We start from the raw sequence: 16,512 nt of genomic DNA, 5'->3' as shown, positions 1-16,512 counted from the left end.
CTCTGGGTCACGTGTTCATCGAGGAGAACAAGAGGGCAAGGTTGTCATCCTTCATAGGCATAGCTACTGGAGCCACCAGGAAACATTTACCCTTAGCTGGATGCAGTGCACACCTTTCTCAGAACAGCTCTGTGAAGAAGGCATCACCATCTCCATTGCATAGGGAGGAAACACTCAGTCTCAGCTCTGTTAGATCAGCTGTTTCCTGCAGTGGGAAGAGGCCTGAAAATACTAAAGAAAGCAGGTATCTGAGTCTATGACAGGGAATTTCCAAGTTCTCAGTAAAGCAAAAGTTCTCCTAAAAGATGTGAGAAAATCTCTCAACCAGAAATTTGTTTTAGATTCTTAAAAAAGGCTACAGAAGTTTCGAATAGGTTTCTTCATTTAAGAAATATTACCAGTCCTGTTTTAAATGGTTTTTGCCAAGCTGTGTACTTAGTAATGCATTTTTGGAGTCTTGCTTTTCCTGGAGACAGATGGATGGTCTGTTGCAATTCACCAACATCTGGAGCTAGGAAGGGTGTGCAAATACACTGGGAGGGGTGTGGGGAAGAAAGAAGGCAGAAGACAGAGTTTAAAGACAAACTTGGTGCTCTACTCAAACAGTCAAAGCCCCATCAGTTCTTTTACTGATTTCTGTAACTCCTAGGTACCTCAGATTTCCCCACCACTAGATAAAGGTAAAAGATTTAGCTAAGGTTTCTCAGTGCCCATACTCTTATCATTTGGGGACCAGTTTTTGGTCTCAGGGCTTGTGCACTATACTTGATGTTCACCTCCATCCTGAAAAATTCAAAAGGCTAGCTGTCAGTGCCTTACACCTATAATCCTAACTACTTGGATCACTGAGATCTGGACACTTGCCATTCAAGGCCAGCCCAGGCAAACACAAGACCCCTTCTCAACCCATAGCTGGGTATGGTGACCCATGCCTGTCACCCTAGCTGCCTAGAAGGTTGAGATGGGGAAGATTATGATTCCATTCCAGCTAGGCAGAAAAGTTCAGGAGACTCCATTTCAATGTAAAGAAGCTGGGTGTGATAGTACACGCTTGTCATTCCAGCTAAAGTGGGAAGCATAAGATAGGCAGATTTGAGGTCCAGGTATATTCCTGGCCAACATGCGAGGCCCTATATCAAAAATAGCCAGTAAACAAGAGCTGGGAGCATGGCTCAGTGGTAAAGCACCTTGCTCTCGAACAAAGCCCTGAGTTCAAACCTTAGTAGTGCAAAGAAGGGGGAGGGGGTTCCTAAAAGCCTATTAAAAGTTATCAAAGGAGCCAAGCACCAGTGGCTCATGCCTATAATCCTAGCTATTCAGGAGGCTGAGATCTGAGGCTCCTGGTTCAAAGCCAGCCCAGGCAGGAAAGTCTGTGAGACTCTTATCTCCAATTAACCACCAGAAAACCAGAAGTAGTGCTGTGGTTCAAGTGGTAGAGCACTGGCCTTGAGCTCAAGAGCTCAGAGACAGCACCCAGGCCCAGAGTTCAAGCCCTATGACGGACAAAAAAAAAGTTATAAAAGGAATAAAAGAGAAAGGAAGAGAGAAGATACCAATAGCACCTATACTTCCAGTAGGGACAACCAAAATATTGTGAACAGATACGACCAATTACCCACCAAAAACACTCCCATCGAGAATCATTGATCTAACCAGTAATCAGTGACCTAGCTAATAATTGTTATCTGTGATATCAAACTATTCAAATGTATTCTCATTGACTAAAATAGTAGTTTAAGAGAAAGCTCAACCATGGGAAATCAGGGTTTATACTCTTTCTCCTTTTCAACAATGTCTTCATGAAGGACTATATTGAAAGGTCTAGCTGCCTGGTGGTTAACTCAGAAAAAGAGATCAGTTGAGGACTAACATTTTTCACAGTATTGGCAAGTAGAAACCAGGGTGCAGTTAGCAAGCAAGAAGGTTAGGGATCTATTGTAGATAAATTGAGGTTGTGATTCTTGGGTCATATTCTTCATTACATACCAAAAATAGATAAAAATCCATTCTGGTCTAGACCATTTCCTGATGAAGTCCAAAATTAGAACCTGATTAAAAGGCTGCAATCAGAGGAAATGGAGGGAATGTGTTTTAGTATTAAAATACAAGAGAGTTATCATCCAGCAATAGATAATCCATTCCAACAGCTCAGCTCCTACTTACTTCTTTATTCCCTGACTTAAGTGACAGATTCTGTGATGAACAAAGTGTAGAGTATCTCTGCTTCAACCTCATAGAGAAGAGAGAGGGAATTTCCTTGAGGTATCCTTACCTTATGTGTCACTGTGTTCTTGTTTATTAAGCAGAATCAAAAAAATTTTAAATCACTAAAATGTATATTTAAATTACACTTGATTGGTAACCATAGCGACAATTCCTTTGTTAGTCACTTGACTTGGTTGAATGAAATAGATAGTTCAACGTAATGCAGAAGAGTTAAACATTTCCAAACCTGCTGAATTTTTTTTCAGCTAAAATGTTTCTGCAGCAAATGGAAATATACTTGGGAACGTGGAATTAAAATGCACCATGGCTGAATTCTAGCGACAGTCTGGAAGTGGACTGCAGACAATATTATGGAATCATTTACAGCCTAGCACTGCCATCTTGTGGCTAAATCCTGTCATAATTTTTTACCCTCTGGACTTAAATTTGATTTCAGCGTCTTTTAAAGGAGAAAATAAAGTCATTACATGGATCAATGTTTCCATGAATCCCAGCTCAGTTATTTTTTTAAAAAAGAAAAATTACAGAAGACAGAATTAGGATCTGTAAAAATATCCGCACCTCATGTTTATTTGATACTTTCCATGTATTTTTATATTTATTTAATCAAGGCTGGCTGTGTAGCTTTAAAATCCTAGCTAAAACAGGAAAGTCTATAATTATCATGTTCTCCAAAGTAAATCAGATGTGCATATGCATATGAACCTGATTGTTCAGCTTTTGGAAGAATTTCGAGTGGATGGCAGTAGGGAGGGAGAAGGGACTGGTAAATAGTAATGCTGTGTTGGACTTTCAGCCGTATCTCTAGCACCAAAATGTGACAGATATTTGTGATTGAAAGGAGGAGATGTCCAACAGTCAGAAACACTGTCATTAGTTTATCCTTTAGATCCCAAACCCTGTGGCCTTCTCCACACAGAGTCTTTGGGGATATAAGCCCATAGAAGGCCAAACCAGCACCAGGGAACTAGCTATTGGCCAAAGCAAAACAAACCACACATGAGAGGAATGAGTGCCAGAGGAAGGGAAGAGATGAGCAAGGACTGGAATTTTCCAGGAAGATACAAGGGGTGTGGAGGAGTTAGGTTTATGTAAATGAAATGATGAAGAGCCATTACTGATGGAGAAAGCAGCCCAGGGAAAGGTGTAGAAATGAGAACCATGGGCTTTGAGGAGAATGAGGCCACCATTTAAAGTGAGAAAGGGGAGCCAGCAAGCATTTCTGGGCTTTGAAGGTTGGGGTTCTGATCTGTCCAGCCCCATCTATACCTCAACAGCACCTTGGACAGAGATTAGGTAACAGAAACAAAGACATACCTAAGAGAGGGTGTTAAATTCATCCACCTAACCCTCTGACTTTGCAGATGAGGAGACAGGCTGAGGACAGATAGGCATTCTGTCACTCACCATCACACAGAACTACACAGGGTCAGGACCTGGGCCTGCAAGCTCTCTGCCCATTCACTGCTCTCTCTGACTCACGGCCTGCATCCTGAAGGGAATGAGGAATTCTGACCAGACTAAAAAGCAAGCTCTGTCAAGTACTAGAGGTCAGTTCTAATAGAGTCAAGGATGCTTGCTTCAAAGAGTGCTATATCTCAGCTGGGTACCAATGACTCACCCAGGTAATCCTAGTTCCTTGGGAGGCGAAGATCTGAGAATCACAGTTTAAAATCAGCTGAGATAGAAAAGTTCATAAGATACATCTCCAATTAATTCATCAAAAAGCTAGAAGTAGAGGTGTGGCTCCAGCAGTTGAGTGCCCGCCTTGAGCCAGAAAAAGCCAAGTGACAGCTCAAGTTCCTGAGTTCAAGCTCTACTAACAGTACACACACACGCACGCGTGCACACACACACACACACACACACACACACACATGCGCACACACGCACGCACACACACACAATGTTTGTTAAATACCAGTTCCATCTTCCAATTTACATTAGCACAGATTTTTAAAAACCAGTAAACTGCTTTTTACTCCTTACTTGTCGGGTCACTTGGAGTAAGCTCTCTAACTGCTTAGAACCTCCAATTCCCAGGACTATAGCATGGAAGAAGTAATAACAAACAGTACCTTTTCCATGAGGTTGTTTGACAGCTAAACAACATGCTCATTCCAGGCATATTGAGTACTCAATAAATGTTGAGTTGTGTTATTTTAGCTGTCATTTTGCAGCTTGACATTAACCAAGTAACTTCCACTCTTCTAAGTTTCAATGTCCTCGTTTGTAAGATAGGACTGAAAGCTTCTACCTTACAGTGACTCAAGTGCTCATTCAATGAGATTCTATAGGAAAAGCACTTACCACATCACCTAGCACATAGTAAGCCCTTAATCATTGTATTTAGTGAATGAGTTCTAAGCAATCCACAAATGATAAAGATTCTTGACCCTGCTTGACACACCTGCCCTGCCCATTTCTGGGCCTAGATCTGCCTGGCTAAGTAATTCTCTTTCCAACTGGGTTTAATAAAACCTAATAATGCAGCCAGGTGATGGCGGCTCACACCCTGTAATCCTAGCTCTTCAGGAGGCTGAGATCTGAGGCTCCTGGTTCAAAGCCAGCCCAGGCAGGAAAGTCTGTGAGACTTTTATCTCCAACTAACCACCTGAAGACCAGAAGTGGTGCTATGACTCAAAGTGGTAGAACACTAGCTGTCCTTGAGCAACAGAGCTTAGGGACAGCACCCAGGTCCTGAGCTCAAGCCCCATGACCACCACCACCAACAACAACAACAAACAAATAATGTGAACAGAACAATTCCAGCTCTCTAAGAGTTAAAAAAATCAATACCACCCAATGAATAATGGATGCTCTTTTGTACATCAGTAGCAAATGCAATGTTCTGAAACCACATAGAACAATTTTTCTACCCCCAAACATGCCAAACAAATGAAGATAACCAAATAATCTATAATCATAACCTCAAGCCAGGCAGCCTCTGCAGTATATCAATGGTATATTGATAGCTCTACCAAAGCTCCTCACAAAGAGGGCACAGGTGGGCAATGGAATGAGAACAGCACACTGAATACAATTCCAAAAACCCAGTATGAGGGAAAATGCTTTCCTGACCCTTGTAAATTGCATACTCCAAAGAGTCAAAGGGAGGAGATTCTGCGATCAAAAATTACCTAGAAACAGTGGTTTGTCTTGATGGCTGCGTTCTCCGTCTGTAATCTGCTGCTGTAACAGAATACCCAGGACCAGGTAATTAGTAAAGAACAGAAGCTTATTTCACTCATAGTCCCAGAAGGTAGGAAGCTCAGAGCATAGTGCTGGCATCTTCTGAGCATCTATCTTAACTTCTCGGAGGGTGTCACATGGAAAGACAGAGCAAATAAGTGCTATCTAACTTAGGTTTTTCCTTGCTCTTCTTAAAAGCCACCAATGAGCGGGACGTGGCCATTGGCTTGTTAACCCCACACTAGAGACTCTAACTTGAAATTCAGGCCATCCTTCTCAACCTGCAACGTGTGAAGAACTCAGTCACAAAGTTTAACAGGGAATAACTTCCTGTGACATCAATATATAGTCACATTCCAACACATTATTATTATGTTGAAGCATGCAAGCCTCGAGTGCAAAAGTATACAGGATTTTGAATCCTGATATTGTAAGTGCTTAAATGTAGAATTCCAGATGGTACCACCAGACTCCTAAAGAGCTCAAGTTCACCCTGAACTTGCCTCTACCATTAAGAACTGAACTAAAAGACTAAATTCCATTTCTGTAGCAGATGCCTGAATAAGGAAGTACAGGTTAGATTAGGGTCTAAACTTTTCTACGACAAGAGAAATAGCAATATTTCAACTTTGCAGGCAATATGACCTTGCTCAACTCTGCCACTGTAGTGTGAAAGTAGCCACAGAAAATATGGAAATAAATAGGCATCGATATGCCAATAAAACTTTATTTTCAAAACCAAGCAAAAGGTGAGATTTTTTTTCTATAGGCTTTGATTTGACAGTTCCTTGGTTACATCATCCCAAATCATCAATATCTAAGATTAGATTTTTGTACAGCAATGCAGATTATTAGCTCCATGAAAACTGAGCCCATTCTGTGGAGTATGGAAGTGGCCCATAAATGGGCTGAATGAATACATATGGGAAATCTGGGCTTCTCAAATTAGTCTGTTTTATCATGATCCTGAAAGAGGCTAGATATGATGGGGCCCACCTGTAATCCCAGCATTCAGGAAGCAGAAGCAGGAGGACCACAAGCCCCAAGCCAGTCTGGGCTAATTAATGAGACCCTGTCTCAAAAAATTAAAAATAACATAAAAACATGAAGAAACAAAACTCAGGGCACATAGGGTTTAAGTATTTTCAGAAAGGAGCTTGGAGCCTGGTGACTCACGCTTGTAATCCTAGCTACTCAGGAATATGAAAGCTGAGAATTGTGGTTTATAGCCAGCCCAGGAAGAAAAGTCTTTGAGACTCTTACCTCCAATTAACCACCAAAGAGGCAGAAGTAGAGTTGGGGCTCAAGTGGTAGAACAACAGTTGTGAGGGGAAAGGCTGAAGGAAAGCTCCAGATTTGCGTTCAAGCCCCAGAGACAAGAAAACAAAGTTTAAGAAATGGCCAAATAATGGAGTAGGGCCAGCTTGGTTGAAAGTACAAAATATCAAGGCTCTCAGCACATGACAATGGGCATCTGAAAGGAAAATGAATAGAAGAAGAGGAAAGGTAATGGAAAAGAGGAAGCAAATGAATAAGCATTGGCTAGTGCCATTCTGCTTCATGAAAGCCACCTCTTATGGCTGTGAACTGAAGGGCATGCTGTTGCTTAGTCTGAGTGCAGATGCTACTATTCCACGTAACCAAACAGCCTAGGGCTGTAAGTATGTCGGGATGCATACAGTCAGTTTTGTTCTCTCTCTCTCTTCTCTGCAGTTCTCTCTTCATTCTCTCCCCCTTGTGGAGGCAAGCTGGGTACTGCTTGTGTTTGAGGGGTTCCATTCCATGATGTGTAACCCCAACAGAAACAGGGTCCACTTCTCTGTGGTTCAACCACAAATCTTACTAAGTCAGCTGAGTCAGGAATCTAGGAACTGTGTTGTCAGGAGTAGCCAGCTCCCAATTCCGGGGAGGTAAATCTTAGGGCAGCTTCATGTAAACCACATGAACCAGAGCCAGGAAAAGCAGTTCCCAGGGAACATGCGCAGGGCTCTAAGCAAGAGCAGACACTGGGCTGTTTGTGGAGCAGGCCACAACCACAGATGTCTATGAACTTTACCTTCTTCACTGATTTTCCCTGGACTGGCTCTGCCTGCTCTCATTCATAGCAGACATGCAGGCTTCTACCTTCAATCCAGCCTCAGTTAGCCACCAAGATGTTTTTCTGTGACAGACAGTAAAGTCCAGATAGCACACATGTGAGGCGCTGTTATAATGATCCTGAGTATCCTTCCCCACCTCCATCTCCTTTTTTTTTTTTTTTGTATCATTCCCAGGGCTTAAATGCAAGGCCTGGGCACTGTCTCTTAGCTTTTTCAACCAAGGCTAGCCCTCTACCACTTGAGTCACAGCTCTACTTCTGGCTTTGGGGTCGTTAATTGGAGATAAGAGTCTCACAGACTTTCCTGCCCTGGCTGGCTTTGAACAGCTATCCTCAGATCTCAGCCTCCTATGTAACTAGGATTATAAGTGTGAGACACTTCTTCCCATACTCTGTGATTGTTTTTTTTAAGCTCCTCCTCTTTCTCCATCCACATGCCTACAGCCTTTCTGGGCTGTGAACTCTCCATGAAAATAGGAGCAATGTCTACAGTCACTCCAAGCACAGTGGGTGTTTTGTAAATTTTTTACTTCTTTTTTTTTTTTTATAAGTCTTAATTGAGAAAATGAGTGTAGAGCTTAAATTTTCTCCTGAGGGACAAATGGAAGTACTGAAGGCTGTTCAGTGGCCATTGATGTCAACATCCTTTTCCCAGTATAGTTTCTGAGTCCACCCAGATTTTCTCCATGCTTACCAACCATCCTAGTTGCCCCTCCCCCGTGAGGGATGAGAACATCACACTCTTCTTCTCTGAGCTTCTCTGAGCTCATTACCTCATTCACTCTTTATGTACAGCCTCAGATGCTTCTTGAGCTGGATTGAACTGTTTAGGCCCTCTCTGCAGTCATTCAATAGTTCTGGTAATTGCCCCATTTTTTATAACCTAGATGAGAAACTGGGAGCTAAACATCATTGTAACAACCCTCCCCCAATAAAACTCTTATTATATGACTTACAAACAATAGATTAGCAATTATGTCTATTAAGATAATTGTGCTTCTTTTCCCAAAGCACCAAGGAAGCGTAAGATCATAAGCTCTGAAGGTGTCTCCTTTTTTTACTTACAAGACTTATTTTTACAAGACTAAATGGTCATCTGAATAAAACAAATTATTCTTTTCTTTTGCCAGTCCTGGGGCTTGAACTCAGATCCTGGTGCTGTCCCTGAGCTGCTTCTACTCAAGGCTAGCACTCTACCACTTGAGCCACAGCGCCACTTCTGGCTTTTTTCTGTGTATGTGGTACTAAGGAGTTAAACCCAGGGCTTCGTGAATGCTAGGCAAGCACTCTACCCCTAAGCCATCTTCACAGCCCACAAATTACTCTTCATAAAATGAAAATTTATTTAAGTAGTTGTATAAAATGCTTCAATTTAACGTATCAATTTATAAATACAGTGTACCTTGATCAATGTCGCTCCTTCTATTGTTCCCCCGCCCATCTCTCCCAAGTGTAGCCAATTTTAATAAAACTTGGATGTGCATCCAGTGGCTAATACCTGTAATTCTAGCTACTCAGGAGGGTGAGATCTGAGGATAGCAGTTCAAAGCTAGCCTGGACAGGAAAGTCAGTGAAACTCTTATCTCCAATTAACCACTAAAAAGCTGGAAGTAGAACTGTGGCTCAAGTGGTAAAGCACTAACTTTGAGGGGGAAAAAACTGTCAGTGCCTAGGCTCTAAGATTAAGTCCCAGGACTTGTACAAATAATAATAACAACAACAATAGATATAACATGTCTTATGATAAATCTCCATGGTATTTAGGGCCGAAAACTCTCCTCTGCCTAGATACTTATCTGTAAGTACTCAGACCTACCTCAAAAGGTTGTTAGAAGAATTCAAGTAGATAATGCATTTCATTTAAAACATAGTAGGCATTTAAACAGTTGTTATTAACAATATACAAAAATATGGAATTACAAATCCAAAACTTCGTGATAGGATCAATAACTACATATAAAACGCTGACCAAGACTATGTTATTGGATGTGATATAAAATTTCAATCAAACAATTTGTGGTAAGATCTGACTGTAAGTCAAACATTCACACTGTCCTGAGGTGGAACCAACTGCTCTCAGAAGGGCTGAGCCATGTGTCAGTCACTCACTGTGTCATTGATCTGATTTTTGTCTGCATTTTTCCATCATGCACCCATCCCCCTCCAAAACATAACTTTCTTTTTTGTCACCCTCCCTGGAGGAGAAAAGAACACTTCAACACCCTAAACATCACCAATATTTGTGCCTGACACAAGACAGAAGGAGGGGGGAAAAAGTCTGTCCAAACAGCTCCGAATTTTCATATTAGATGCATGTTACATTTTTAATGATGCAAGTAATTCATAAAAATGTACAAGCGATCGTAATGGATAATTTCTCATTCCCCATTAAGGTGATGAAATGAATGACCACAATTCTATCAGTTTTCTTGGATGATTGATGGAGAGAATAAACATGATTTTATTGTGCTAGTAATGAACTGGCAGCGCCTGAGCTACTGAGAGCTGCGTTGGAGAAAGGGGGGGCATTTGTAGGCAGAGAGAGAGAAAGAGAGAGAGAGCTAGATTGCTCCTGGGGGATGGAGGCAGTGCTAGATGAGAAAATAGTGCAGAACTGACTCTGCTTTCCCTCGTCTGAGAAGGGGGGAGGGAAACCGATGTGACAGTGGTCAAAAAGTCATGGAGATGTCATTTCTGTGAACCTGGAAGTTGGGGGAAGGATCTGGAACCACTGGCCACAGGATTCTGATTTCCAACAGATTTATCCATCACATTTTACCTGAGACAAATGCCTCTTTCTTTCACTTCCAAATTCTCTTCTCTCTTCATTATTCCTATTCATTCTCTCTCTCTCTCTCTCCTTTCCCTTTCTCTTCCTCTGTTTCTGTTTCTCTCTCTTTGTCTTTGTCCCTTATCTGTCTCTCTGTGCCTCTTTCTCTCTTTCTCTCTTACACAGACACATGTGCACATGCATACTGTACTGGTAAGACAAAAAGACATGAAGCCAGAGCATTCCACCTTCATCCAGCTCTTGTTTGCAGGAGTACTGCATAAACATTCTTGGTGAATGATGCCTTGCCTGGCTGATGTGTTTCAACTGAGACATGCACTAGTCAGCATTCATTCAGCTCAGGTTCCTTTCATAATTTGATGGTATGATTGTCAAATGATGTGACCCATGTGAAAGCACTTCACATAGCCTCTGCCTCACAGCAAGCTCTGGGCTAGTGTTTGTTATTATTCCCATTGTCTGCTGGATAGTAGGATGGCTCCTTTTAACTTCTGGCTGGGAGTCATTCTTGCAGGAAATTTCCCAAGGTGGCCATTCTGGCCTCTGTGCCTACTAACAACTACAACCTAAAGAACACAGTTTGCTATTAGAAAAAAGCATGTAATAGAATTCTACTCATCATCAGAAGGAATGATATGGTACCATTCATGGAAAGACTTGGAAAAAATTATATTAAGCACAGTAAGCCAGACCTAGAGAAACATAGGTTATATGGTTTCCCCTCATTTGTGGTAGCTAGAATGTGCCTATAAATCTACAAGTAAGCACACTGGATGGTAAACAAGGGGTTACAAATCAATTGACTAAAGTATGATAGACTGTATGGAGAGTGCAAACTGTGTTGTTAAATGACGAAAGAAAATTCAGTATATAACCAACAAGGGGTGGGTTAGGAGAGGTGGGTGAGAATATTGAAAGGGGTGACATTGGTCAAGATGCACTATATTCATAAACTGCTTTGATGAATGGCAACTCCTTTGTACAACTACTTAAAGATAATAAAATAGTCCAAAAAAAGGAATGGAATGGAGTCTTGAAATCTCTTATGCAAACTGTAATTTTGAGACCATGTTCCTGTTCAGTCTAGGCTAGGACATGCTTCCCACTGGCTCCTTAGTTTGATTCAGCACATCCTAGACCAAGTATCTCCCCGGACTGTGTGGTGTAAACTCTTATACAGCAGCACCTGACGTTATGCTGAGCCCATACTCATTGACAGACAGGAAAACATTGGCTCAGAGAGATGGACTTAGCCAAAATCACATAGCTGGTGAGTGACTTGAGGAGCAAGAACTCTGGCCCACAGGCCATCATTTATTCTGGCGCTAGCCAAGCTAGCAACAGCTGGGACTTGAAGTCCAATACATCTAGGAGTTTGTTTCATGACAACATAAACATCAATACCAACTCATATCACACGCCAGATGGCCTTTGGCAGAGAAAAGGTTCCTTCTCCCCTGATAGTTTAATACCTTTTTTTTCTCTAAGTAGTTTTACAAAGGGGTTTCAATTTAACATGTCAGTTTATGAGTACATGCGTCTTGATCAATGTTTCCTTTTTTATTGTTCTCCTAGTCACCCTGCTATCCTCACCCCTGGTTACCTAGCTCCACCCTGGTATTTCTATACTACTGACTGACACAGGAAGTCCAGGTGTGTCTGATTTTAGAGTCCCAGGTACTTGGTGCTAGTTACTTACTGATGATATTAGTATGCACACGTTGTCTCTGAGCTCATTGTGCTCATCTTGCCAAAGGCATCTTATTCCCTTCTGGGGGAATCACACACTTGAATGCTTATAGGCTTTGTAACAGGTCTGGAATGCAGATGTTGGGGCAGGATTGGCCAGGGGGGGAGCCCTGCTTCTTTCAGTGAGCCAGCCCCATCCTGAGCAGGTAGACTGCCTGACTCAGACTCAGTGCCAGGTCCTGGGCCCTCTCTCTCTACCTTCAGGAAACAGTCAACAGCTTGAGTAACAGGTGTCCTTGCTGGATATACCAACTTCACTGGTCTTTGATTTTGGCTTCATTATGACAAATTCCATGTCAGAATTAGGCACTCGCTTCACAAAGAGCAGAACAAAGTTTCCTTCTGGAAAGTGAAAGGTCCCAGGATTTCAAATCTCAGGTGTCCTTGTATCCATGGCCAGGCACCCGCAGGTGCCTGCAGAACTTGTGGGCATGCGGGCCCTGAGATCAGCCATCAGTTATCAAGTCGAATGACTTACAATGGAACTTTGCCATTAGAAAGAGAAGTTCACATGTCCCACTTAGCAAACCTGGGCTGTTTTCAAATTGCAATGTCTTTAAAATGGGGCTACCATCGCATTCCTGTGAGGATAAAATGATAAAATATAAAAAAAAAGTCCTTGAATGAATAGATGGCGGCTGATAGGCTGAATTGATGGCATGGTGGGAGTATGATTTAAATAATTACATGGCTCAGCCTTAGGTATGGCCATTAGGGATTTCACCAAGCCCTGTAGCAGGCTAGGAGGGGAAGTAGAGCTGGAGTCACTTCCTCATGGTTATTATGCTAATGAGCAGCAAGTCAGAGAATTCATTCATTTACTCATCAGTGCTTTCAGGATGCTGGAGACCAAGAGATTTGGTTCCTCTCTCCTGGTAGGGTTGAAGCTAGGCTCCCCCTTCACCCCTTTCTCTCCTCAGTTCACTAACAGGAAACAGAGCAGCTTGATGGGGACCCCTCCTCTTTGGGAGCTCAGCTCTTACACCACGTCCTTAAAGAGGATATCCCTGAACACCCCACTGGCAGCAGCCCTGTCCCAGCCATTCTGGGCTATGACCTGTTGTACTGTCATCTTCACAGTTATTCCCAGAAATCACCTTATTTATGTGGTGGCTGTCTGTCTCTCTGACCTTTTTCCTGAAGGCTTGGGGCTTTTTTGTCATGTGTGTTTTTGTGTGCTCATGTGTACATGCATGCATGCCAGTACTAGGTCTTGGATGCAGGACCTGAAAGCTGTCCCTGAGTTGATCAACTCAAGGCTGGTGCTCTACCACTTGAGCCACAGCTTCTCTTCTGCTTTTTGGTAGTTAGTTAGAAGTAAGAGTCTTGTGGAATTTCCTGCCCAGACTAGCTTTAAATCATCCTGATTAGCTAAGACTACAAGCATGAGCTACTGGCACCTGGCTTCTCTGTCTGATTCATCAAGTCTCTCTGTGAGTCCAGAGCAGAGTCTTCAGACCTCCTTGTAGACAGGTGGAAGGGTTTAAAATGGGTTCACAGTGAATAATAGCAAAAACTAACAAATAAGGACCACTGAAACCAAATCAGTACCTATACCCTCCCGCAGAACTCTCAGAGCAGCAAGAGAAGCCCTCCAGTCACTCCCCTGGGTGTATTTTTTTCCATCTTTTGTCTCACCTCAATCTGTCAGCCCTCACAGGTAGAGGACAGAAGTCATTTACTCATCAATGTCAGGTCAGTGACTAAAATATGTTAGGCATTGATGGAGACCCACGTGACAGGAACTCCTGAACTCCTCAGAGCTGGGCTGCTAGAAGACACCCCCACACACACACACACACACTGGAAAATAATAGAAATGAAATAGATGTCAGGTGGTGATAAGAACCAAGGAGAAAAGTAGAGTGAAGAAAAAGAATCTGGAGTACTGGGGCAGATGTTACCTCTCAACCAGCCTGGGTCTAAAGACATCTCCAGCACTCCTGCCAAAAGTTGGAAACTAAAACTAGTGATTCAAAGGGTATTGCAGGCACAGGGGCAGTGAGAACAGAGACCTGGACTGAAAGCATATTTAGCATTTGAAGAATAGCAAAGAGTTAGAGTAGCTGGAGCTGTGAGTGAACAAGAATGAAAGAGGAAAGGCAACCAAGGTCCACTTCACACTCACGTAGGCTACAGTGAAAAGGTGGCCATTCAATCTGAGCAAGATGGAGATGGGAATGCAGGAGTGATCAGAGCGATTGGGAAGGACCTTTCTGGCTTCTGGGGCCTGGAGAATAGAGGACAAATGTAGAAACTCAAGTTGGAAGCAATTGCAGTCATTTGGGGGCATACTTTTTGAAGGTCAAACCAACATACCTGCTACTGTGTGGGGTACGGGATTGTGAGCTACAGAATGTAACCACAGATGACTATACTTTTGACCTGAGCAAGGCAAACCCACTAACTACAGTGGCCACATTTCTAACCACAGCATCTTTAGATGTCCCTGCTGGCTGCACCTAGCTCTGCTTCCTGCTACTCACTTTTCTGAAACACTGGGCCTTAATGTGGTGAAAACTGTAACACTGAGTGGAGGGAATGCACAGGCACCCACAAGCCAATAGCTCCCAATGCCCCAAATGCGTTCAGTTGCGTAGCTTGTATCCATCTCTGAACAAGGGAAAAGACAGTAAAAGGAGGAAGGAAGAGAAGGGGAAAAGGAATAAACTACATGAGCCCCCCACACACATACAGCAAAGGTCCAACTAAAAAGATCAACTAAAACTTGAAGCATTAAAAGGTTTGTTCAACCATCATCTACCCAGGTAGTTAAAGAGAGCAAGTTTTATTAGTGTCAAATGCAGAGCTGGTGAAAAGATTTCCAGAGATGATTGGCCCATGCCTACTCTCCTGATATTTCTATCTTCTACCTCCTGTCCTGACAAAGGGACAAAATGGACTTTCTTCAGAGGAGGTCCAGACTGAGCAATGAAGGAAAACCCAAGTTCATTCTTGCTCTTTTCCTTTGGGGTGCCTTTAAGTGGATTATTTTTGAGTGAAAACTGAGTTTTGATTATTTATAGCTTGCAAGGAAGGCCCTAATGGTTTTCAAGAGCTTTGAAACTAAACCTTAGGAGGAAATGTATTAAGTCTGAATTATAGAAAGGTAACTACAAAATCAAACATACTATTTCATTTAATGTATCTTTAATTTAACTTGTGCCAACCAGTCAATGGCAACCTGATTCATTTCTCACTGTAGTTTTTTTACAAATGATTTTCAACAGTTAGTTGGGGTGGGGTTGTTTTGTTCTGTTTTGTTGGTGCTAATACTAGGACTTGAACTTAAGGCCTGGAGCCCGATTCTTAGCTTTTTTAATCAAGACTAGCAGCACTCTACCACTTGAGCCACAACTCCAATTCTGGCTTTTTGGCAGGTTAATTAGAAATAAAAGTTTCATGGACTACTTTGCCCAGGCTAGCAGGATTTCTTGGATGCTTTTGAGCACATTTAATAATCTATGCATGGAGGTCTCAGAACTAAGATTGCCCTATGGGAAACTTAAGATGACCCCAGTAGCCAGTGTAAAGAGACCAGATCACACAGGGCACACCGGAGGTATTTTCACTGAGAAGACAATCAGTTACACCAAAGTCTGGGCAAGTGAAGGCAGTATTTCCCTGCCAATCAGAGCCAAGAACAGCCCTCTGCCTCCTGATTGGGCCTCTGTCATTCACTTGTCCTCCAAAGCAATTTTCCCAGTGTTCTGACTAAAGGGCATTTGGCCAGCTGCTCCCATTTTACTATTTCCCTTTGAGACTTCTGGCCTTCATGACCATTCCCAGTGGTTTCTCACAAATGTCAGACAGAGAAAAATCAAAACCCACAAGCCAGTGCCTGGGGAAAGTGACAAGGTTGACTTATCAACAGTGATCCTTAAGAATCTCACCCTATAGGATCCTGGGAACCCAGCCTATGAAAGCTGACAGCCCCACCTCCAGGACAAACCAACATCAGCTCCCATCATCCTCTCTGCTGTGGGCAACTGGAAGGTCTCTTGGTATAGGACTGGATGTTGAAGGGCAACCAAAGCCTTCAATGACTACCCCGACCCTCCCAAGTGCTAGCTTCTCTGTGTGCCCACTGCAGCTTGGGTCCCTACTTAGAGCCACTTGAATCCTGCCAAGGTTGGCTTTGGGCTTATTGATTCCGTGTGGGAGTCTCGGTGTGATCGGGGACCGGATAAAGTAGTGCGATAGCCAAGCCCCCTTATCTCTATGTAACTAACCACCCCACAGCTCAGTGTCTTCAAGCCACAGTCATTTACCTTCATTCGCACATTCCCCAATTGGTTGAAGTTGCTTGATCCATGACAGGCTCATTTGGATGGCTCTGCCTCATGCTATGGCCCTGGCTGGCCTTCGCTCCTTGCTGTTGGTCGGACTGTGGTCTGCTCCACATAGTTCATTCTGTGATCCTGGCTGCAGGGACAGCAGCTACTTAGAGGAAGCT

General features: G+C 42.9%; 1 protein-coding gene across 7 annotated transcripts in view; it reads left to right on the top strand.

Annotated features, from left to right (window-relative positions):
- The window catches only part of Cadps (calcium dependent secretion activator), a 446,274-nt gene that overhangs the window by 235,487 nt on the left and 194,275 nt on the right, over positions 1-16,512 (top strand). The window lies entirely within an intron of this gene.

This window comes from Dipodomys merriami, unplaced genomic scaffold (genome assembly GCF_024711535.1).
Source record: "Dipodomys merriami isolate MVZ:Mamm:240054 unplaced genomic scaffold, mDipMer1.0.p SCAF_13, whole genome shotgun sequence".
NCBI classification, from domain to species: domain Eukaryota; kingdom Metazoa; phylum Chordata; class Mammalia; order Rodentia; family Heteromyidae; genus Dipodomys; species Dipodomys merriami.
This window is presented reverse-complemented; position numbering and strand designations above follow the sequence as displayed.